The sequence below is a fragment of the Cinclus cinclus genome, chromosome 32 (assembly GCF_963662255.1).
Source record: "Cinclus cinclus chromosome 32, bCinCin1.1, whole genome shotgun sequence".
NCBI classification, from domain to species: domain Eukaryota; kingdom Metazoa; phylum Chordata; class Aves; order Passeriformes; family Cinclidae; genus Cinclus; species Cinclus cinclus.
In genome coordinates, this window is record NC_085077.1 from 2,248,712 (window position 1) to 2,272,486 (window position 23,775).

The following is a 23,775-nucleotide window of genomic DNA, read 5'->3' on the forward strand; positions in this document are numbered from 1 at the left end:
CTTCTCGCAGCGAGCACGCTGCCCCTGGCTTTCGCTTCTGCCGCAACGAGCTCGCTACGAGCACTTTTCTTCTCAACCCTCTAGACCATTGCGTTCTGCTTTTCTTGTCTCGTGAATGGAGACGGAAAGCTTCTCGGCTACAACTCGCCTAGAACAACTGCGGCTACACATTAAGCTCGCCCGGGACGCCCTGCTGAAACTCGCCTTCTCGCACTACATTCAAGGGGCAGCCGTCTTTCTTCGGCCACCTGCCAAGTGGCCCCATATCGCCGCGCTCGTTGCACTCCGCTTGTCAGATTGGCTTCCCGTGGCGCTGATTTCAGCCTGGCCAAATACTAGCGCTGCGGAGAGCTGTCTCGCAGACAATCATGTTCCAGCATAGAAATTTGTCCTGCAATGTTCCCCCATCTTTTCCCACATTGTGTTGCTCTGATGAATGCCTTGAGCATGGAACGACTTAAGCCAGCAAGTATTCCTCGCCGGCCACCTCTCGCTGTGCAAGAGGTATGCCGTGGACCCTTTGAACGCTGCCAAGCAAAAAGCAGAGCAGTGACCATAAAAGCGAGGAGAGAGCATGCACGAAGCACACTAGTTCTGTCTAGTGCTTTCCGTGCAGAGAGGCGGCAAAGCTGAATGCCGTGCCAGAGCTTGACTTCTCGCTGGAGCACAGGAAGGCAAGAATGAAGAGGCAGAACACAGCCTTGGTTTCAGCAGCCTCCGGGGCTGCAAAAGTTCAGCAACAGCTCTGTCAAAGCAGAACTCGGCCGAGAATGCTCTCGCAGCTTGGGAAAGTTAGGCGCAGCTGTTGACCAGCTCTGCCCGTGGCCACAGGCTGCTTCTTCCACCTTCACTGTGGCAGAGCTTTTGCGGAACAGAGGCGGCATTCTTCAAGTGCGTGTTCTCCAAGGAGCTGTGAAACAGAGCCTAGCACGCTGTCTCGCTGACACTGGCTTTCGGCAAGCAGGCGTGCCGCACCGCCTACATCCTGCACTCTGGCAGCCTAGTTGCCAGCTTTCGGCAGCTGCTGTCCTAGCAAGGAAGCTCAGGGAGTCAAAGCCAGTGCCGGGCGGCACCTTTCTGCTTTGCCTGCCTAAGCGGCGCCACGCTCCCTCGGATACTGTGTCCTTTCCCTCTGCACTGCGTCTGCCGAGGTGCTCTCTGCCTCTCGGAGCAGAAGGGCAAAGGACAATGTTTTCCACAGCAGGGTAGAAATGGCATTGCTAGCAGGAAAGCTAGATGCCTTGGAACTGTCCCCTTAGCCCTTGCCACTCACTTCAGGCTCGTACGCTGAGCAGAACAGCCTGCTGTTCTGAAGCTTCGCTGGCTGCCGTTCGTGCCCAGACGCGATTTCCTTCCCAAGGAGGCGAAGCGCCGTCTACTTCTCGCAGCGAGCACGCTGCCCCTGGCTTTCGCTTCTGCCGCAACGAGCTCGCTACGAGCACTTTTCTTCTCAACCCTCTAGACCATTGCGTTCTGCTTTTCTTGTCTCGTGAATGGAGACGGAAAGCTTCTCGGCTACAACTCGCCTAGAACAACTGCGGCTACACATTAAGCTCGCCCGGGACGCCCTGCTGAAACTCGCCTTCTCGCACTACATTCACGGGGCAGCCGTCTTTCTTCGGCCACCTGCCAAGTGGCCCCATATCGCCGCGCTCGTTGCACTCCGCTTGTCAGATTGGCTTCCCGTGGCGCTGATTTCAGCCTGGCCAAATACTAGCGCTGCGGAGAGCTGTCTCGCAGACAATCATGTTCCAGCATAGAAATTTGTCCTGCAATGTTCCCCCATCTTTTCCCACATTGTGTTGCTCTGATGAATGCCTTGAGCATGGAACGACTTAAGCCAGCAAGTATTCCTCGCCGGCCACCTCTCTCTGTTCAAGAGGTATGCCGTGGACCCTTTGAACGCTGCCAAGCAAAAAGCAGAGCAGTGACCATAAAAGCGAGGAGAGAGCATGCACGAAGCACACTAGTTCTGTCTAGTGCTTTCCGTGCAGAGAGGCGGCAAAGCTGAATGCCGTGCCAGAGCTTGACTTCTCGCTGGAGCACAGGAAGGCAAGAATGAAGAGGCAGAACACAGCCTTGGTTTCAGCAGCCTCCGGGACTGCAAAAGTTCAGCAATAGCTCTGTCAAAGCAGAACTCGGCCGAGAATGCTCTCGCTGCTTGGGAAAGTTAGGCGCAGCTGTTGACCAGCTCTGCCCGTGGCCACAGGCTGCTTCTTCCACCTTCACTGTGGCAGAGCTTTTGCGGAACAGAGACGGCATTCTTCAAGGGCGTGTTCTCCAAGGTGCTGTGAAACAGAGCCTAGCACGCTGTCTCGCTGATCCTGGCTTTCGGCAAGCAGGCGTGCCAGACCGCCTACATTCTGCACTCTGGCAGCCTAGTTGCCAGCTTTCGGCAGCTGCTGTCCTAGCAAGGAAGCTCAGGAAGTCAAAGCCAGTGCCGGGCGGCACCTTTCTGCTTTGCCCGCCTAAGCGGCGTCAGGCTCCCAACAATACTGTGTCCTTTCCCTCTGCACTGCGTCTGCCGAGGTGCTCTCTGCCTCTCGGAGCAGAAGGGCAAAGGACAATGTTTTCCACAGCAGGGTAGAAATGGCATTGCTAGCAGGAAAGCTAGATGCCTTGGAACTGTCCCCTTAGCCCTTGCCACTCACTTCAGGCTCGTACGCTGAGCAGAACAGCCTGCTGTTCTGAAGCTTCGCTGGCTGCCGTTCGTGCCCAGACGCGATTTCCTTCCCAAGGAGGGGAAGTGCCGTCTACTTCTCGCACCGAGCACGCTGCTCCTGGCTTTCGCTTCTGCCGCAACGAGCTCGCTACGAGCACTTTTCTTCTCAACCCTCTAGACCATTGCGTTCTGCTTTTCTTGTCTCGTGAATGGAGACGGAAAGCTTCTCGGCTACAACTCGCCTAGAACAACTGCGGCTACACATTAAGCTCGCCCGGGACGCCCTGCTGAAACTCGCCTTCTCGCACTACATTCAAGGGGCAGCCGTCTTTCTTCGGCCACCTGCCAAATGGCCCCATATCGCCGCGCTCGTTGCACTCCGCTTGTCAGATTGGCTTCCCGTGGCGCTGATTTCAGCCTGGCCAAATACTAGCGCTGCGGAGAGCTGTCTCGCAGACAATCATGTTCCAGCATAGAAATTTGTCCTGCAATGTTCCCCCATCTTTTCCCACATTGTGTTGCTCTGATGAATGCCTTGAGCATGGAACGACTTAAGCCAGCAAGTATTCCTCGCCGGCCACCTCTCGCTGTGCAAGAGGTATGCCGTGGACCCTTTGAACGCTGCCAAGCAAAAAGCAGAGCAGTGACCATAAAAGCGAGGAGAGAGCATGCACGAAGCACACTAGTTCTGTCTAGTGCTTTCCGTGCAGAGAGGCGGCAAAGCTGAATGCCGTGCCAGAGCTTGACTTCTCGCTGGAGCACAGGAAGGCAAGAATGAAGAGGCAGAACACAGCCTTGGTTTCAGCAGCCTCCGGGGCTGCAAAAGTTCAGCAACAGCTCTGTCAAAGCAGAACTCGGCCGAGAATGCTCTCGCAGCTTGGGAAAGTTAGGCGCAGCTGTTGACCAGCTCTGCCCGTGGCCACAGGCTGCTTCTTCCACCTTCACTGTGGCAGAGCTTTTGCGGAACAGAGGCGGCATTCTTCAAGTGCGTGTTCTCCAAGGAGCTGTGAAACAGAGCCTAGCACGCTGTCTCGCTGACACTGGCTTTCGGCAAGCAGGCGTGCCGCACCGCCTACATCCTGCACTCTGGCAGCCTAGTTGCCAGCTTTCGGCAGCTGCTGTCCTAGCAAGGAAGCTCAGGGAGTCAAAGCCAGTGCCGGGCGGCACCTTTCTGCTTTGCCTGCCTAAGCGGCGCCACGCTCCCTCGGATACTGTGTCCTTTCCCTCTGCACTGCGTCTGCCGAGGTGCTCTCTGCCTCTCGGAGCAGAAGGGCAAAGGACAATGTTTTCCACAGCAGGGTAGAAATGGCATTGCTAGCAGGAAAGCTAGATGCCTTGGAACTGTCCCCTTAGCCCTTGCCACTCACTTCAGGCTCGTACGCTGAGCAGAACAGCCTGCTGTTCTGAAGCTTCGCTGGCTGCCGTTCGTGCCCAGACGCGATTTCCTTCCCAAGGAGGCGAAGCGCCGTCTACTTCTCGCAGCGAGCACGCTGCCCCTGGCTTTCGCTTCTGCCGCAACGAGCTCGCTACGAGCACTTTTCTTCTCAACCCTCTAGACCATTGCGTTCTGCTTTTCTTGTCTCGTGAATGGAGACGGAAAGCTTCTCGGCTACAACTCGCCTAGAACAACTGCGGCTACACATTAAGCTCGCCCGGGACGCCCTGCTGAAACTCGCCTTCTCGCACTACATTCACGGGGCAGCCGTCTTTCTTCGGCCACCTGCCAAGTGGCCCCATATCGCCGCGCTCGTTGCACTCCGCTTGTCAGATTGGCTTCCCGTGGCGCTGATTTCAGCCTGGCCAAATACTAGCGCTGCGGAGAGCTGTCTCGCAGACAATCATGTTCCAGCATAGAAATTTGTCCTGCAATGTTCCCCCATCTTTTCCCACATTGTGTTGCTCTGATGAATGCCTTGAGCATGGAACGACTTAAGCCAGCAAGTATTCCTCGCCGGCCACCTCTCTCTGTTCAAGAGGTATGCCGTGGACCCTTTGAACGCTGCCAAGCAAAAAGCAGAGCAGTGACCATAAAAGCGAGGAGAGAGCATGCACGAAGCACACTAGTTCTGTCTAGTGCTTTCCGTGCAGAGAGGCGGCAAAGCTGAATGCCGTGCCAGAGCTTGACTTCTCGCTGGAGCACAGGAAGGCAAGAATGAAGAGGCAGAACACAGCCTTGGTTTCAGCAGCCTCCGGGACTGCAAAAGTTCAGCAATAGCTCTGTCAAAGCAGAACTCGGCCGAGAATGCTCTCGCTGCTTGGGAAAGTTAGGCGCAGCTGTTGACCAGCTCTGCCCGTGGCCACAGGCTGCTTCTTCCACCTTCACTGTGGCAGAGCTTTTGCGGAACAGAGACGGCATTCTTCAAGGGCGTGTTCTCCAAGGTGCTGTGAAACAGAGCCTAGCACGCTGTCTCGCTGATCCTGGCTTTCGGCAAGCAGGCGTGCCAGACCGCCTACATTCTGCACTCTGGCAGCCTAGTTGCCAGCTTTCGGCAGCTGCTGTCCTAGCAAGGAAGCTCAGGAAGTCAAAGCCAGTGCCGGGCGGCACCTTTCTGCTTTGCCCGCCTAAGCGGCGTCAGGCTCCCAACAATACTGTGTCCTTTCCCTCTGCACTGCGTCTGCCGAGGTGCTCTCTGCCTCTCGGAGCATAAGGGCAAAGGACAATGTTTTCCACAGCAGGGTAGAAATGGCATTGCTAGCAGGAAAGCTAGATGCCTTGGAACTGTCCCCTTAGCCCTTGCCACTCACTTCAGGCTCGTACGCTGAGCAGAACAGCCTGCTGTTCTGAAGCTTCGCTGGCTGCCGTTCGTGCCCAGACGCGATTTCCTTCCCAAGGAGGCGAAGCGCCGTCTACTTCTCGCAGCGAGCACGCTGCCCCTGGCTTTCGCTTCTGCCGCAACGAGCTCGCTACGAGCACTTTTCTTCTCAACCCTCTAGACCATTGCGTTCTGCTTTTCTTGTCTCGTGAATGGAGACGGAAAGCTTCTCGGCTACAACTCGCCTAGAACAACTGCGGCTACACATTAAGCTCGCCCGGGACGCCCTGCTGAAACTCGCCTTCTCGCACTACATTCACGGGGCAGCCGTCTTTCTTCGGCCACCTGCCAAGTGGCCCCATATCGCCGCGCTCGTTGCACTCCGCTTGTCAGATTGGCTTCCCGTGGCGCTGATTTCAGCCTGGCCAAATACTAGCGCTGCGGAGAGCTGTCTCGCAGACAATCATGTTCCAGCATAGAAATTTGTCCTGCAATGTTCCCCCATCTTTTCCCACATTGTGTTGCTCTGATGAATGCCTTGAGCATGGAACGACTTAAGCCAGCAAGTATTCCTCGCCGGCCACCTCTCTCTGTTCAAGAGGTATGCCGTGGACCCTTTGAACGCTGCCAAGCAAAAAGCAGAGCAGTGACCATAAAAGCGAGGAGAGAGCATGCACGAAGCACACTAGTTCTGTCTAGTGCTTTCCGTGCAGAGAGGCGGCAAAGCTGAATGCCGTGCCAGAGCTTGACTTCTCGCTGGAGCACAGGAAGGCAAGAATGAAGAGGCAGAACACAGCCTTGGTTTCAGCAGCCTCCGGGACTGCAAAAGTTCAGCAATAGCTCTGTCAAAGCAGAACTCGGCCGAGAATGCTCTCGCTGCTTGGGAAAGTTAGGCGCAGCTGTTGACCAGCTCTGCCCGTGGCCACAGGCTGCTTCTTCCACCTTCACTGTGGCAGAGCTTTTGCGGAACAGAGACGGCATTCTTCAAGGGCGTGTTCTCCAAGGTGCTGTGAAACAGAGCCTAGCACGCTGTCTCGCTGATCCTGGCTTTCGGCAAGCAGGCGTGCCAGACCGCCTACATTCTGCACTCTGGCAGCCTAGTTGCCAGCTTTCGGCAGCTGCTGTCCTAGCAAGGAAGCTCAGGAAGTCAAAGCCAGTGCCGGGCGGCACCTTTCTGCTTTGCCCGCCTAAGCGGCGTCAGGCTCCCAACAATACTGTGTCCTTTCCCTCTGCACTGCGTCTGCCGAGGTGCTCTCTGCCTCTCGGAGCATAAGGGCAAAGGACAATGTTTTCCACAGCAGGGTAGAAATGGCATTGCTAGCAGGAAAGCTAGATGCCTTGGAACTGTCCCCTTAGCCCTTGCCACTCACTTCAGGCTCGTACGCTGAGCAGAACAGCCTGCTGTTCTGAAGCTTCGCTGGCTGCCGTTCGTGCCCAGACGCGATTTCCTTCCCAAGGAGGGGAAGTGCCGTCTACTTCTCGCACCGAGCACGCTGCTCCTGGCTTTCGCTTCTGCCGCAACGAGCTCGCTACGAGCACTTTTCTTCTCAACCCTCTAGACCATTGCGTTCTGCTTTTCTTGTCTCGTGAATGGAGACGGAAAGCTTCTCGGCTACAACTCGCCTAGAACAACTGCGGCTACACATTAAGCTCGCCCGGGACGCCCTGCTGAAACTCGCCTTCTCGCACTACATTCAAGGGGCAGCCGTCTTTCTTCGGCCACCTGCCAAATGGCCCCATATCGCCGCGCTCGTTGCACTCCGCTTGTCAGATTGGCTTCCCGTGGCGCTGATTTCAGCCTGGCCAAATACTAGCGCTGCGGAGAGCTGTCTCGCAGACAATCATGTTCCAGCATAGAAATTTGTCCTGCAATGTTCCCCCATCTTTTCCCACATTGTGTTGCTCTGATGAATGCCTTGAGCATGGAACGACTTAAGCCAGCAAGTATTCCTCGCCGGCCACCTCTCTCTGTGCAAGAGGTATGCCGTGGACCCTTTGAACGCTGCCAAGCAAAAAGCAGAGCAGTGACCATAAAAGCGAGGAGAGAGCATGCACGAAGCACACTAGTTCTGTCTAGTGCTTTCCGTGCAGAGAGGCGGCAAAGCTGAATGCCGTGCCAGAGCTTGACTTCTCGCTGGAGCACAGGAAGGCAAGAATGAAGAGGCAGAACACAGCCTTGGTTTCAGCAGCCTCCGGGGCTGCAAAAGTTCAGCAACAGCTCTGTCAAAGCAGAACTCGGCCGAGAATGCTCTCGCAGCTTGGGAAAGTTAGGCGCAGCTGTTGACCAGCTCTGCCCGTGGCCACAGGCTGCTTCTTCCACCTTCACTGTGGCAGAGCTTTTGCGGAACAGAGGCGGCATTCTTCAAGTGCGTGTTCTCCAAGGAGCTGTGAAACAGAGCCTAGCACGCTGTCTCGCTGACACTGGCTTTCGGCAAGCAGGCGTGCCGCACCGCCTACATCCTGCACTCTGCCAGCCTAGTTGCCAGCTTTCGGCAGCTGCTGTCCTAGCAAGGAAGCTCAGGGAGTCAAAGCCAGTGCCGGGCGGCACCTTTCTGCTTTGCCTGCCTAAGCGGCGCCACGCTCCCTCGGATACTGTGTCCTTTCCCTCTGCACTGCGTCTGCCGAGGTGCTCTCTGCCTCTCGGAGCAGAAGGGCAAAGGACAATGTTTTCCACAGCAGGGTAGAAATGGCATTGCTAGCAGGAAAGCTAGATGCCTTGGAACTGTCCCCTTAGCCCTTGCCACTCACTTCAGGCTCGTACGCTGAGCAGAACAGCCTGCTGTTCTGAAGCTTCGCTGGCTGCCGTTCGTGCCCAGACGCGATTTCCTTCCCAAGGAGGCGAAGCGCCGTCTACTTCTCGCAGCGAGCACGCTGCCCCTGGCTTTCGCTTCTGCCGCAACGAGCTCGCTACGAGCACTTTTCTTCTCAACCCTCTAGACCATTGCGTTCTGCTTTTCTTGTCTCGTGAATGGAGACGGAAAGCTTCTCGGCTACAACTCGCCTAGAACAACTGCGGCTACACATTAAGCTCGCCCGGGACGCCCTGCTGAAACTCGCCTTCTCGCACTACATTCACGGGGCAGCCGTCTTTCTTCGGCCACCTGCCAAGTGGCCCCATATCGCCGCGCTCGTTGCACTCCGCTTGTCAGATTGGCTTCCCGTGGCGCTGATTTCAGCCTGGCCAAATACTAGCGCTGCGGAGAGCTGTCTCGCAGACAATCATGTTCCAGCATAGAAATTTGTCCTGCAATGTTCCCCCATCTTTTCCCACATTGTGTTGCTCTGATGAATGCCTTGAGCATGGAACGACTTAAGCCAGCAAGTATTCCTCGCCGGCCACCTCTCTCTGTTCAAGAGGTATGCCGTGGACCCTTTGAACGCTGCCAAGCAAAAAGCAGAGCAGTGACCATAAAAGCGAGGAGAGAGCATGCACGAAGCACACTAGTTCTGTCTAGTGCTTTCCGTGCAGAGAGGCGGCAAAGCTGAATGCCGTGCCAGAGCTTGACTTCTCGCTGGAGCACAGGAAGGCAAGAATGAAGAGGCAGAACACAGCCTTGGTTTCAGCAGCCTCCGGGACTGCAAAAGTTCAGCAATAGCTCTGTCAAAGCAGAACTCGGCCGAGAATGCTCTCGCTGCTTGGGAAAGTTAGGCGCAGCTGTTGACCAGCTCTGCCCGTGGCCACAGGCTGCTTCTTCCACCTTCACTGTGGCAGAGCTTTTGCGGAACAGAGACGGCATTCTTCAAGGGCGTGTTCTCCAAGGTGCTGTGAAACAGAGCCTAGCACGCTGTCTCGCTGATCCTGGCTTTCGGCAAGCAGGCGTGCCAGACCGCCTACATTCTGCACTCTGGCAGCCTAGTTGCCAGCTTTCGGCAGCTGCTGTCCTAGCAAGGAAGCTCAGGAAGTCAAAGCCAGTGCCGGGCGGCACCTTTCTGCTTTGCCCGCCTAAGCGGCGTCAGGCTCCCAACAATACTGTGTCCTTTCCCTCTGCACTGCGTCTGCCGAGGTGCTCTCTGCCTCTCGGAGCATAAGGGCAAAGGACAATGTTTTCCACAGCAGGGTAGAAATGGCATTGCTAGCAGGAAAGCTAGATGCCTTGGAACTGTCCCCTTAGCCCTTGCCACTCACTTCAGGCTCGTACGCTGAGCAGAACAGCCTGCTGTTCTGAAGCTTCGCTGGCTGCCGTTCGTGCCCAGACGCGATTTCCTTCCCAAGGAGGGGAAGTGCCGTCTACTTCTCGCAGCGAGCACGCTGCTCCTGGCTTTGGCTTCTGCCGCAACGAGCTCGCTACGAGCACTTTTCTTCTCAACCCTCTAGACCATTGCGTTCTGCTTTTCTTGTCTCGTGAATGGAGACGGAAAGCTTCTCGGCTACAACTCGCCTAGAACAACTGCGGCTACACATTAAGCTCGCCCGGGACGCCCTGCTGAAACTCGCCTTCTCGCACTACATTCAAGGGGCAGCCGTCTTTCTTCGGCCACCTGCCAAATGGCCCCATATCGCCGCGCTCGTTGCACTCCGCTTGTCAGATTGGCTTCCCGTGGCGCTGATTTCAGCCTGGCCAAACACCAGCGCTGCGGAGAGCTGTCTCGCAGACAATAAGGTTCCAGCACAAAAATTGATCCAGCAATGTTCCCTCCTCTTATCCCACACTGTGTTGCTCTGATAAATACCTTGAACGTGGAACGACTAAGCCAGCAAGTATTCCTCGCCGGCCACCTCTCTCTGTTCAAGAGGTAAGCCGTGGACCCTATGAACGCTGCCAAGCAAAAAGCAGAGCAGTGACCATAAAAGCGAGGAGAGAGCATGCACGAAGCACACTAGTTCTGTCTAGTGCTTTCCGTGCAGAGAGGCGGCAAAGCTGAATGCCGTGCCAGAGCGTGACTTCTCGCTGGAGCACAGGAAGGCAAGAATGAAGAGGCAGAACACAGCCTTGGTTTCAGCAGCCTCCGGGACTGCAAAAGTTCAGCAATAGCTCTGTCAAAGCAGAACTCGGCCGAGAATGCTCTCGCTGCTTGGGAAAGTTAGGCGCAGCTGTTGACCAGCTCTGCCCGTGGCCACAGGCTGCTTCTTCCACCTTCACTGTGGCAGAGCTTTTGCGGAACAGAGGCGGCATTCTTCAAGTGCGTGTTCTCCAAGGAGCTGTGAAACAGAGCCTAGCACGCTGTCTCGCTGACACTGGCTTTCGGCAAGCAGGCGTGCCGCACCGCCTACATCCTGCACTCTGGCAGCCTAGTTGCCAGCTTTCGGCAGCTGCTGTCCTAGCAAGGAAGCTCAGGGAGTCAAAGCCAGTGCCGGGCGGCACCTTTCTGCTTTGCCCGCCTAAGCGGCGTCAGGCTCCCAACAATACTGTGTCCTTTCCCTCTGCACTGCGTCTGCCGAGGTGCTCTCTGCCTCTCGGAGCAGAAGGGCAAAGGACAATGTTTTCCACAGCAGGGTAGAAATGGCATTGCTAGCAGGAAAGCTAGATGCCTTGGAACTGTCCCCTTAGCCCTTGCCACTCACTTCAGGCTCGTACGCTGAGCAGAACAGCCTGCTGTTCTGAAGCTTCGCTGGCTGCCGTTCGTGCCCAGACGCGATTTCCTTCCCAAGGAGGGGAAGTGCCGTCTACTTCTCGCACCGAGCACGCTGCTCCTGGCTTTCGCTTCTGCCGCAACGAGCTCGCTACGAGCACTTTTCTTCTCAACCCTCTAGACCATTGCGTTCTGCCTTTCTTGTCTCGTGAATGGAGACGGAAAGCTTCTCGGCTACAACTCGCCTAGAACAACTGCGGCTACACATTAAGCTCGCCCGGAACGCCCTGCTGAAACTTGCCTTCTGGCACTACATTCGCGGGGCAGCCGTCTTTCTTCGGCCACCTGCCAAGTGGCCCCATATCGCCGCGCTCGTTGCACTCCGCTTGTCAGATTGGCTTCCCGTGGTGCTGATTTCAGCCTGGCCAAATACTAGAGCTGCGGAGAGCTGTCTCGCAGACAATCATGTTCCAGCATAGAAATTTGTCCTGCAATGTTCCCCCATCTTTTCCCACATTGTGTTGCTCTGATGAATGCCTTGAGCATGGAACGACTTAAGCCAGCAAGTATTCCTCGCCGGCCACCTCTCGCTGTGCAAGAGGTATGCCGTGGACCCTTTGAACGCTGCCAAGCAAAAAGCAGAGCAGTGACCATAAAAGCGGGGAGAGAGCATGCACGAAGCACACTAGTTCTGTCTAGTGCTTTCCGTGCAGAGAGGCGGCAAAGCTGAATGCCGTGCCAGAGCTTGACTTCTCGCTGGAGCACAGGAAGGCAAGAATGAAGAGGCAGAACACAGCCTTGGTTTCAGCAGCCTCCGGGACTGCAAAAGTTCAGCAATAGCTCTGTCAAAGCAGAACTCGGCCGAGAATGCTCTCGCTGCTTGGGAAAGTTAGGCGCAGCTGTTGACCAGCTCTGCCCGTGGCCACAGGCTGCTTCTTCCACCTTCACTGTGGCAGAGCTTTTGCGGAACAGAGACGGCATTCTTCAAGTGCGTGTTCTCCAAGGTGCTGTGAAACAGAGCCTAGCACGCTGTCTCGCTGATCCTGGCTTTCGGCAAGCAGGCGTGCCAGACCGCCGACATTCTGCACTCTGGCAGCCTAGTTGCCAGCTTTCGGCAGCTGCTGTCCTAGCAAGGAAGCTCAGGAAGTCAAAGCCAGTGCCGGGCGGCACCTTTCTGCTTTGCCCGCCTAAGCGGCGTCAGGCTCCCAACAATACTGTGTCCTTTCCCTCTGCACTGCGTCTGCCGAGGTGCTCTCTGCCTCTCGGAGCAGAAGGGCAAAGGACAATGTTTTCCACAGCAGGGTAGAAATGGCATTGCTAGCAGGAAAGCTAGATGCCTTGGAACTGTCCCCTTAGCCCTTGCCACTCACTTCAGGCTCGTACGCTGAGCAGAACAGCCTGCTGTTCTGAAGCTTCGCTGGCTGCCGTTCGTGCCCAGACGCGATTTCCTTCCCAAGGAGGGGAAGTGCCGTCTACTTCTCGCACCGAGCACGCTGCTCCTGGCTTTCGCTTCTGCCGCAACGAGCTCGCTACGAGCACTTTTCTTCTCAACCCTCTAGACCATTGCGTTCTGCTTTTCTTGTCTCGTGAATGGAGACGGAAAGCTTCTCGGCTACAACTCGCCTAGAACAACTGCGGCTACACATTAAGCTCGCCCGGAACGCCCTGCTGAAACTTGCCTTCTGGCACTACATTCGCGGGGCAGCCGTCTTTCTTCGGCCACCTGCCAAGTGGCCCCATATCGCCGCGCTCGTTGCACTCCGCTTGTCAGATTGGCTTCCCGTGGCGCTGATTTCAGCCTGGCCAAATACTAGCGCTGCGGAGAGCTGTCTCGCAGACAATCATGTTCCAGCATAGAAATTTGTCCTGCAATGTTCCCCCATCTTTTCCCACATTGTGTTGCTCTGATGAATGCCTTGAGCATGGAACGACTTAAGCCAGCAAGTATTCCTCGCCGGCCACCTCTCTCTGTTCAAGAGGTATGCCGTGGACCCTTTGAACGCTGCCAAGCAAAAAGCAGAGCAGTGACCATAAAAGCGAGGAGAGAGCATGCACGAAGCACACTAGTTCTGTCTAGTGCTTTCCGTGCAGAGAGGCGGCAAAGCTGAATGCCGTGCCAGAGCTTGACTTCTCGCTGGAGCACAGGAAGGCAAGAATGAAGAGGCAGAACACAGCCTTGGTTTCAGCAGCCTCCGGGGCTGCAAAAGTTCAGCAACAGCTCTGTCAAAGCAGAACTCGGCCGAGAATGCTCTCGCTGCTTGGGAAAGTTAGGCGCAGCTGTTGACCAGCTCTGCCCGTGGCCACAGGCTGCTTCTTCCACCTTCACTGTGGCAGAGCTTTTGCGGAACAGAGACGGCATTCTTCAAGGGCGTGTTCTCCAAGGAGCTGTGAAACAGAGCCTAGCACGCTGTCTCGCTGACACTGGCTTTCGGCAAGCAGGCGTGCCGCACCGCCTACATCCTGCACTCTGGCAGCCTAGTTGCCAGCTTTCGGCAGCTGCTGTCCTAGCAAGGAAGCTCAGGGAGTCAAAGCCAGTGCCGGGCGGCACCTTTCTGCTTTGCCCGCCTAAGCGGCGTCAGGCTCCCAACAATACTGTGTCCTTTCCCTCTGCACTGCGTCTGCCGAGGTGCTCTCTGCCTCTCGGAGCAGAAGGGCAAAGGACAATGTTTTCCACAGCAGGGTAGAAATGGCATTGCTAGCAGGAAAGCTAGATGCCTTGGAACTGTCCCCTTAGCCCTTGCCACTCACTTCAGGCTCGTACGCTGAGCAGAACAGCCTGCTGTTCTGAAGCTTCGCTGGCTGCCGTTCGTGCCCAGACGCCATTTCCTTCCCAAGGAGGCGAAGCGCCGTCTACTTCTCGCAGCGAGCACGCTGCTCCTGGCTTTGGCTTCTGCCGCAACGAGCTCGCTACGAGCACTTTTCTTCTCAACCCTCTAGACCATTGCGTTCTGCTTTTCTTGTCTCGTGAATGGAGACGGAAAGCTTCTCGGCTACAACTCGCCTAGAACAACTGCGGCTACACATTAAGCTCGCCCGGAACGCCCTGCTGAAACTTGCCTTCTGGCACTACATTCGCGGGGCAGCCGTCTTTCTTCGGCCACCTGCCAAGTGGCCCCATATCGCCGCGCTCGTTGCACTCCGCTTGTCAGATTGGCTTCCCGTGGCACTGATTTCAGCCTGGCCAAATACTAGCGCTGCGGAGAGCTGTCTCGCAGACAATCATGTTCCAGCATAGAAATTTGTCCTGCAATGTTCCCCCATCTTTTCCCACATTGTGTTGCTCTGATGAATGCCTTGAGCATGGAACGACTTAAGCCAGCAAGTATTCCTCGCCGGCCACCTCTCTCTGTTCAAGAGGTATGCCGTGGACCCTTTGAACGCTGCCAAGCAAAAAGCAGAGCAGTGACCATAAAAGCGAGGAGAGAGCATGCACGAAGCACACTAGTTCTGTCTAGTGCTTTCCGTGCAGAGAGGCGGCAAAGCTGAATGCCGTGCCAGAGCTTGACTTCTCGCTGGAGCACAGGAAGGCAAGAATGAAGAGGCAGAACACAGCCTTGGTTTCAGCAGCCTCCGGGGCTGCAAAAGTTCAGCAACAGCTCTGTCAAAGCAGAACTCGGCCGAGAATGCTCTCGCAGCTTGGGAAAGTTAGGCGCAGCTGTTGACCAGCTCTGCCCGTGGCCACAGGCTGCTTCTTCCACCTTCACTGTGGCAGAGCTTTTGCGGAACAGAGGCGGCATTCTTCAAGTGCGTGTTCTCCAAGGAGCTGTGAAACAGAGCCTAGCACGCTGTCTCGCTGACACTGGCTTTCGGCAAGCAGGCGTGCCGCACCGCCTACATCCTGCACTCTGCCAGCCTAGTTGCCAGCTTTCGGCAGCTGCTGTCCTAGCAAGGAAGCTCAGGGAGTCAAAGCCAGTGCCGGGCGGCACCTTTCTGCTTTGCCCGCCTAAGCGGCGTCACGCTCCCTCGGATACTGTGTCCTTTCCCTCTGCACTGCGTCTGCCGAGGTGCTCTCTGCCTCTCGGAGCAGAAGGGCAAAGGACAATGTTTTCCACAGCAGGGTAGAAATGGCATTGCTAGCAGGAAAGCTAGATGCCTTGGAACTGTCCCCTTAGCCCTTGCCACTCACTTCAGGCTCGTACGCTGAGCAGAACAGCCTGCTGTTCTGAAGCTTCGCTGGCTGCCGTTCGTGCCCAGACGCCATTTCCTTCCCAAGGAGGCGAAGCGCCGTCTACTTCTCGCAGCGAGCACGCTGCTCCTGGCTTTCGCTTCTGCCGCAACGAGCTCGCTACGAGCACTTTTCTTCTCAACCCTCTAGACCATTGCGTTCTGCTTTTCTTGTCTCGTGAATGGAGACGGAAAGCTTCTCGGCTACAACTCGCCTAGAACAACTGCGGCTACACATTAAGCTCGCCCGGGACGCCCTGCTGAAACTCGCCTTCTCGCACTACATTCAAGGGGCAGCCGTCTTTCTTCGGCCACCTGCCAAATGGCCCCATATCGCCGCGCTCGTTGCACTCCGCTTGTCAGATTGGCTTCCCGTGGCGCTGATTTCAGCCTGGCCAAACACCAGCGCTGCGGAGAGCTGTCTCGCAGACAATAAGGTTCCAGCACAAAAATTGATCCAGCAATGTTCCCTCCTCTTATCCCACACTGTGTTGCTCTGATAAATACCTTGAACGTGGAACGACTAAGCCAGCAAGTATTCCTCGCCGGCCACCTCTCTCTGTTCAAGAGGTAAGCCGTGGACCCTATGAACGCTGCCAAGCAAAAAGCAGAGCAGTGACCATAAAAGCGAGGAGAGAGCATGCACGAAGCACACTAGTTCTGTCTAGTGCTTTCCGTGCAGAGAGGCGGCAAAGCTGAATGCCGTGCCAGAGCGTGACTTCTCGCTGGAGCACAGGAAGGCAAGAATGAAGAGGCAGAACACAGCCTTGGTTTCAGCAGCCTCCGGGACTGCAAAAGTTCAGCAATAGCTCTGTCAAAGCAGAACTCGGCCGAGAATGCTCTCGCTGCTTGGGAAAGTTAGGCGCAGCTGTTGACCAGCTCTGCCCGTGGCCACAGGCTGCTTCTTCCACCTTCACTGTGGCAGAGCTTTTGCGGAACAGAGGCGGCATTCTTCAAGTGCGTGTTCTCCAAGGAGCTGTGAAACAGAGCCTAGCACGCTGTCTCGCTGACACTGGCTTTCGGCAAGCAGGCGTGCCGCACCGCCTACATCCTGCACTCTGGCAGCCTAGTTGCCAGCTTTCGGCAGCTGCTGTCCTAGCAAGGAAGCTCAGGGAGTCAAAGCCAGTGCCGGGCGGCACCTTTCTGCTTTGCCCGCCTAAGCGGCGTCAGGCTCCCAACAATACTGTGTCCTTTCCCTCTGCACTGCGTCTGCCGAGGTGCTCTCTGCCTCTCGGAGCAGAAGGGCAAAGGACAATGTTTTCCACAGCAGGGTAGAAATGGCATTGCTAGCAGGAAAGCTAGATGCCTTGGAACTGTCCCCTTAGCCCTTGCCACTCACTTCAGGCTCGTACGCTGAGCAGAACAGCCTGCTGTTCTGAAGCTTCGCTGGCTGCCGTTCGTGCCCAGACGCCATTTCCTTCCCAAGGAGGCGAAGCGCCGTCTACTTCTCGCAGCGAGCACGCTGCTCCTGGCTTTGGCTTCTGCCGCAACGAGCTCGCTACGAGCACTTTTCTTCTCAACCCTCTAGACCATTGCGTTCTGCTTTTCTTGTCTCGTGAATGGAGACGGAAAGCTTCTCGGCTACAACTCGCCTAGAACAACTGCGGCTACACATTAAGCTCGCCCGGGACGCCCTGCTGAAACTCGCCTTCTCGCACTACATTCAAGGGGCAGCCGTCTTTCTTCGGCCACCTGCCAAATGGCCCCATATCGCCGCGCTCGTTGCACTCCGCTTGTCAGATTGGCTTCCCGTGGCGCTGATTTCAGCCTGGCCAAACACTAGCGCTGCGGAGAGCTGTCTCGCAGACAATAAGGTTCCAGCACAAAAATTGATCCAGCAATGTTCCCTCCTCTTATCCCACACTGTGTTGCTCTGATAAATACCTTGAACGTGGAACGACTAAGCCAGCAAGTATTCCTCGCCGGCCACCTCTCTCTGTTCAAGAGGTAAGCCGTGGACCCTATGAACGCTGCCAAGCAAAAAGCAGAGCAGTGACCATAAAAGCGAGGAGAGAGCATGCACGAAGCACACTAGTTCTGTCTAGTGCTTTCCGTGCAGAGAGGCGGCAAAGCTGAATGCCGTGCCAGAGCGTGACTTCTCGCTGGAGCACAGGAAGGCAAGAATGAAGAGGCAGAACACAGCCTTGGTTTCAGCAGCCTCCGGGACTGCAAAAGTTCAGCAATAGCTCTGTCAAAGCAGAACTCGGCCGAGAATGCTCTCGCTGCTTGGGAAAGTTAGGCGCAGCTGTTGACCAGCTCTGCCCGTGGCCACAGGCTGCTTCTTCCACCTTCACTGTGGCAGAGCTTTTGCGGAACAGAGGCGGCATTCTTCAAGTGCGTGTTCTCCAAGGAGCTGTGAAACAGAGCCTAGCACGCTGTCTCGCTGACACTGGCTTTCGGCAAGCAGGCGTGCCGCACCGCCTACATCCTGCACTCTGCCAGCCTAGTTGCCAGCTTTCGGCAGCTGCTGTCCTAGCAAGGAAGCTCAGGGAGTCAAAGCCAGTGCCGGGCGGCACCTTTCTGCTTTGCCCGCCTAAGCGGCGTCAGGCTCCCAACAATACTGTGTCCTTTCCCTCTGCACTGCGTCTGCCGAGGTGCTCTCTGCCTCTCGGAGCAGAAGGGCAAAGGACAATGTTTTCCACAGCAGGGTAGAAATGGCATTGCTAGCAGGAAAGCTAGATGCCTTGGAACTGTCCCCTTAGCCCTTGCCACTCACTTCAGGCTCGTACGCTGAGCAGAACAGCCTGCTGTTCTGAAGCTTCGCTGGCTGCCGTTCGTGCCCAGACGCCATTTCCTTCCCAAGGAGGGGAAGTGCCGTCTACTTCTCGCAGCGAGCACGCTGCTCCTGGCTTTCGCTTCTGCCGCAACGAGCTCGCTACGAGCACTTTTCTTCTCAACCCTCTAGACCATTGCGTTCTGCTTTTCTTGTCTCGTGAATGGAGACGGAAAGCTTCTCGGCTACAACTCGCCTAGAACAACTGCGGCTACACATTAAGCTCGCCCGGAACGCCCTGCTGAAACTTGCCTTCTGGCACTACATTCGCGGGGCAGCCGTCTTTCTTCGGCCACCTGCCAAGTGGCCCCATATCGCCGCGCTCGTTGCACTCCGCTTGTCAGATTGGCTTCCCGTGGCGCTGATTTCAGCCTGGCCAAATACTAGCGCTGCGGAGAGCTGTCTCGCAGACAATCATGTTCCAGCATAGAAATTTGTCATGCAATGTTCCCCCATCTTTTCCCACATTGTGTTGCTCTGATGAATGCCTTGAGCATGGAACGACTTAAGCCAGCAAGTATTCCTCGCCGGCCACCTCTCTCTGTTCAAGAGGTATGCCGTGGACCCTTTGAACGCTGCCAAGCAAAAAGCAGAGCAGTGACCATAAAAGCGAGGAGAGAGCATGCACGAAGCACACTAGTTCTGTCTAGTGCTTTCCGTGCAGAGAGGCGGCAAAGCTGAATGCCGTGCCAGAGCTTGACTTCTCGCTGGAGCACAGGAAGGCAAGAATGAAGAGGCAGAACACAGCCTTGGTTTCAGCAGCCTCCGGGGCTGCAAAAGTTCAGCAACAGCTCTGTCAAAGCAGAACTCGGCCGAGAATGCTCTCGCAGCTTGGGAAAGTTAGGCGCAGCTGTTGACCAGCTCTGCCCGTGGCCACAGGCTGCTTCTTCCACCTTCACTGTGGCAGAGCTTTTGCGGAACAGAGACGGCATTCTTCAAGGGCGTGTTCTCCAAGGAGCTGTGAAACAGAGCCTAGCACGCTGTCTCGCTGACACTGGCTTTCGGCAAGCAGGCGTGCCGCACCGCCTACATCCTGCACTCTGCCAGCCTAGTTGCCAGCTTTCGGCAGCTGCTGTCCTAGCAAGGAAGCTCAGGGAGTCAAAGCCAGTGCCGGGCGGCACCTTTCTGCTTTGCCCGCCTAAGCGGCGTCAGGCTCCCAACAATACTGTGTCCTTTCCCTCTGCACTGCGTCTGCCGAGGTGCTCTCTGCCTCTCGGAGCAGAAGGGCAAAGGACAATGTTTTCCACAGCAGGGTAGAAATGGCATTGCTAGCAGGAAAGCTAGATGCCTTGGAACTGTCCCCTTAGCCCTTGCCACTCACTTCAGGCTCGTACGCTGAGCAGAACAGCCTGCTGTTCTGAAGCTTCGCTGGCTGCCGTTCGTGCCCAGACGCCATTTCCTTCCCAAGGAGGCGAAGCGCCGTCTACTTCTCGCAGCGAGCACGCTGCTCCTGGCTTTGGCTTCTGCCGCAACGAGCTCGCTACGAGCACTTTTCTTCTCAACCCTCTAGACCATTGCGTTCTGCTTTTCTTGTCTCGTGAATGGAGACGGAAAGCTTCTCGGCTACAACTCGCCTAGAACAACTGCGGCTACACATTAAGCTCGCCCGGAACGCCCTGCTGAAACTTGCCTTCTGGCACTACATTCGCGGGGCAGCCGTCTTTCTTCGGCCACCTGCCAAGTGGCCCCATATCGCCGCGCTCGTTGCACTCCGCTTGTCAGATTGGCTTCCCGTGGCGCTGATTTCAGCCTGGCCAAATACTAGCGCTGCGGAGAGCTGTCTCGCAGACAATCATGTTCCAGCATAGAAATTTGTCCTGCAATGTTCCCCCATCTTTTCCCACATTGTGTTGCTCTGATGAATGCCTTGAGCATGGAACGACTTAAGCCAGCAAGTATTCCTCGCCGGCCACCTCTCTCTGTTCAAGAGGTATGCCGTGGACCCTTTGAACGCTGCCAAGCAAAAAGCAGAGCAGTGACCATAAAAGCGAGGAGAGAGCATGCACGAAGCACACTAGTTCTGTCTAGTGCTTTCCGTGCAGAGAGGCGGCAAAGCTGAATGCCGTGCCAGAGCTTGACTTCTCGCTGGAGCACAGGAAGGCAAGAATGAAGAGGCAGAACACAGCCTTGGTTTCAGCAGCCTCCGGGGCTGCAAAAGTTCAGCAACAGCTCTGTCAAAGCAGAACTCGGCCGAGAATGCTCTCGCAGCTTGGGAAAGTTAGGCGCAGCTGTTGACCAGCTCTGCCCGTGGCCACAGGCTGCTTCTTCCACCTTCACTGTGGCAGAGCTTTTGCGGAACAGAGGCGGCATTCTTCAAGTGCGTGTTCTCCAAGGAGCTGTGAAACAGAGCCTAGCACGCTGTCTCGCTGACACTGGCTTTCGGCAAGCAGGCGTGCCGCACCGCCTACATCCTGCACTCTGCCAGCCTAGTTGCCAGCTTTCGGCAGCTGCTGTCCTAGCAAGGAAGCTCAGGGAGTCAAAGCCAGTGCCGGGCGGCACCTTTCTGCTTTGCCCGCCTAAGCGGCGTCACGCTCCCTCGGATACTGTGTCCTTTCCCTCTGCACTGCGTCTGCCGAGGTGCTCTCTGCCTCTCGGAGCAGAAGGGCAAAGGACAATGTTTTCCACAGCAGGGTAGAAATGGCATTGCTAGCAGGAAAGCTAGATGCCTTGGAACTGTCCCCTTAGCCCTTGCCACTCACTTCAGGCTCGTACGCTGAGCAGAACAGCCTGCTGTTCTGAAGCTTCGCTGGCTGCCGTTCGTGCCCAGACGCCATTTCCTTCCCAAGGAGGCGAAGCGCCGTCTACTTCTCGCAGCGAGCACGCTGCTCCTGGCTTTCGCTTCTGCCGCAACGAGCTCGCTACGAGCACTTTTCTTCTCAACCCTCTAGACCATTGCGTTCTGCTTTTCTTGTCTCGTGAATGGAGACGGAAAGCTTCTCGGCTACAACTCGCCTAGAACAACTGCGGCTACACATTAAGCTCGCCCGGGACGCCCTGCTGAAACTCGCCTTCTCGCACTACATTCAAGGGGCAGCCGTCTTTCTTCGGCCACCTGCCAAATGGCCCCATATCGCCGCGCTCGTTGCACTCCGCTTGTCAGATTGGCTTCCCGTGGCGCTGATTTCAGCCTGGCCAAACACCAGCGCTGCGGAGAGCTGTCTCGCAGACAATAAGGTTCCAGCACAAAAATTGATCCAGCAATGTTCCCTCCTCTTATCCCACACTGTGTTGCTCTGATAAATACCTTGAACGTGGAACGACTAAGCCAGCAAGTATTCCTCGCCGGCCACCTCTCTCTGTTCAAGAGGTAAGCCGTGGACCCTATGAACGCTGCCAAGCAAAAAGCAGAGCAGTGACCATAAAAGCGAGGAGAGAGCATGCACGAAGCACACTAGTTCTGTCTAGTGCTTTCCGTGCAGAGAGGCGGCAAAGCTGAATGCCGTGCCAGAGCGTGACTTCTCGCTGGAGCACAGGAAGGCAAGAATGAAGAGGCAGAACACAGCCTTGGTTTCAGCAGCCTCCGGGACTGCAAAAGTTCAGCAATAGCTCTGTCAAAGCAGAACTCGGCCGAGAATGCTCTCGCTGCTTGGGAAAGTTAGGCGCAGCTGTTGACCAGCTCTGCCCGTGGCCACAGGCTGCTTCTTCCACCTTCACTGTGGCAGAGCTTTTGCGGAACAGAGGCGGCATTCTTCAAGTGCGTGTTCTCCAAGGAGCTGTGAAACAGAGCCTAGCACGCTGTCTCGCTGACACTGGCTTTCGGCAAGCAGGCGTGCCGCACCGCCTACATCCTGCACTCTGGCAGCCTAGTTGCCAGCTTTCGGCAGCTGCTGTCCTAGCAAGGAAGCTCAGGGAGTCAAAGCCAGTGCCGGGCGGCACCTTTCTGCTTTGCCCGCCTAAGCGGCGTCAGGCTCCCAACAATACTGTGTCCTTTCCCTCTGCACTGCGTCTGCCGAGGTGCTCTCTGCCTCTCGGAGCAGAAGGGCAAAGGACAATGTTTTCCACAGCAGGGTAGAAATGGCATTGCTAGCAGGAAAGCTAGATGCCTTGGAACTGTCCCCTTAGCCCTTGCCACTCACTTCAGGCTCGTACGCTGAGCAGAACAGCCTGCTGTTCTGAAGCTTCGCTGGCTGCCGTTCGTGCCCAGACGCCATTTCCTTCCCAAGGAGGCGAAGCGCCGTCTACTTCTCGCAGCGAGCACGCTGCTCCTGGCTTTGGCTTCTGCCGCAACGAGCTCGCTACGAGCACTTTTCTTCTCAACCCTCTAGACCATTGCGTTCTGCTTTTCTTGTCTCGTGAATGGAGACGGAAAGCTTCTCGGCTACAACTCGCCTAGAACAACTGCGGCTACACATTAAGCTCGCCCGGGACGCCCTGCTGAAACTCGCCTTCTCGCACTACATTCAAGGGGCAGCCGTCTTTCTTCGGCCACCTGCCAAATGGCCCCATATCGCCGCGCTCGTTGCACTCCGCTTGTCAGATTGGCTTCCCGTGGCGCTGATTTCAGCCTGGCCAAACACTAGCGCTGCGGAGAGCTGTCTCGCAGACAATAAGGTTCCAGCACAAAAATTGATCCAGCAATGTTCCCTCCTCTTATCCCACACTGTGTTGCTCTGATAAATACCTTGAACGTGGAACGACTAAGCCAGCAAGTATTCCTCGCCGGCCACCTCTCTCTGTTCAAGAGGTAAGCCGTGGACCCTATGAACGCTGCCAAGCAAAAAGCAGAGCAGTGACCATAAAAGCGAGGAGAGAGCATGCACGAAGCACACTAGTTCTGTCTAGTGCTTTCCGTGCAGAGAGGCGGCAAAGCTGAATGCCGTGCCAGAGCGTGACTTCTCGCTGGAGCACAGGAAGGCAAGAATGAAGAGGCAGAACACAGCCTTGGTTTCAGCAGCCTCCGGGACTGCAAAAGTTCAGCAATAGCTCTGTCAAAGCAGAACTCGGCCGAGAATGCTCTCGCTGCTTGGGAAAGTTAGGCGCAGCTGTTGACCAGCTCTGCCCGTGGCCACAGGCTGCTTCTTCCACCTTCACTGTGGCAGAGCTTTTGCGGAACAGAGGCGGCATTCTTCAAGTGCGTGTTCTCCAAGGAGCTGTGAAACAGAGCCTAGCACGCTGTCTCGCTGACACTGGCTTTCGGCAAGCAGGCGTGCCGCACCGCCTACATCCTGCACTCTGCCAGCCTAGTTGCCAGCTTTCGGCAGCTGCTGTCCTAGCAAGGAAGCTCAGGGAGTCAAAGCCAGTGCCGGGCGGCACCTTTCTGCTTTGCCCGCCTAAGCGGCGTCAGGCTCCCAACAATACTGTGTCCTTTCCCTCTGCACTGCGTCTGCCGAGGTGCTCTCTGCCTCTCGGAGCAGAAGGGCAAAGGACAATGTTTTCCACAGCAGGGTAGAAATGGCATTGCTAGCAGGAAAGCTAGATGCCTTGGAACTGTCCCCTTAGCCCTTGCCACTCACTTCAGGCTCGTACGCTGAGCAGAACAGCCTGCTGTTCTGAAGCTTCGCTGGCTGCCGTTCGTGCCCAGACGCCATTTCCTTCCCAAGGAGGGGAAGTGCCGTCTACTTCTCGCAGCGAGCACGCTGCTCCTGGCTTTCGCTTCTGCCGCAACGAGCTCGCTACGAGCACTTTTCTTCTCAACCCTCTAGACCATTGCGTTCTGCTTTTCTTGTCTCGTGAATGGAGACGGAAAGCTTCTCGGCTACAACTCGCCTAGAACAACTGCGGCTACACATTAAGCTCGCCCGGAACGCCCTGCTGAAACTTGCCTTCTGGCACTACATTCGCGGGGCAGCCGTCTTTCTTCGGCCACCTGCCAAGTGGCCCCATATCGCCGCGCTCGTTGCACTCCGCTTGTCAGATTGGCTTCCCGTGGCGCTGATTTCAGCCTGGCCAAATACTAGCGCTGCGGAGAGCTG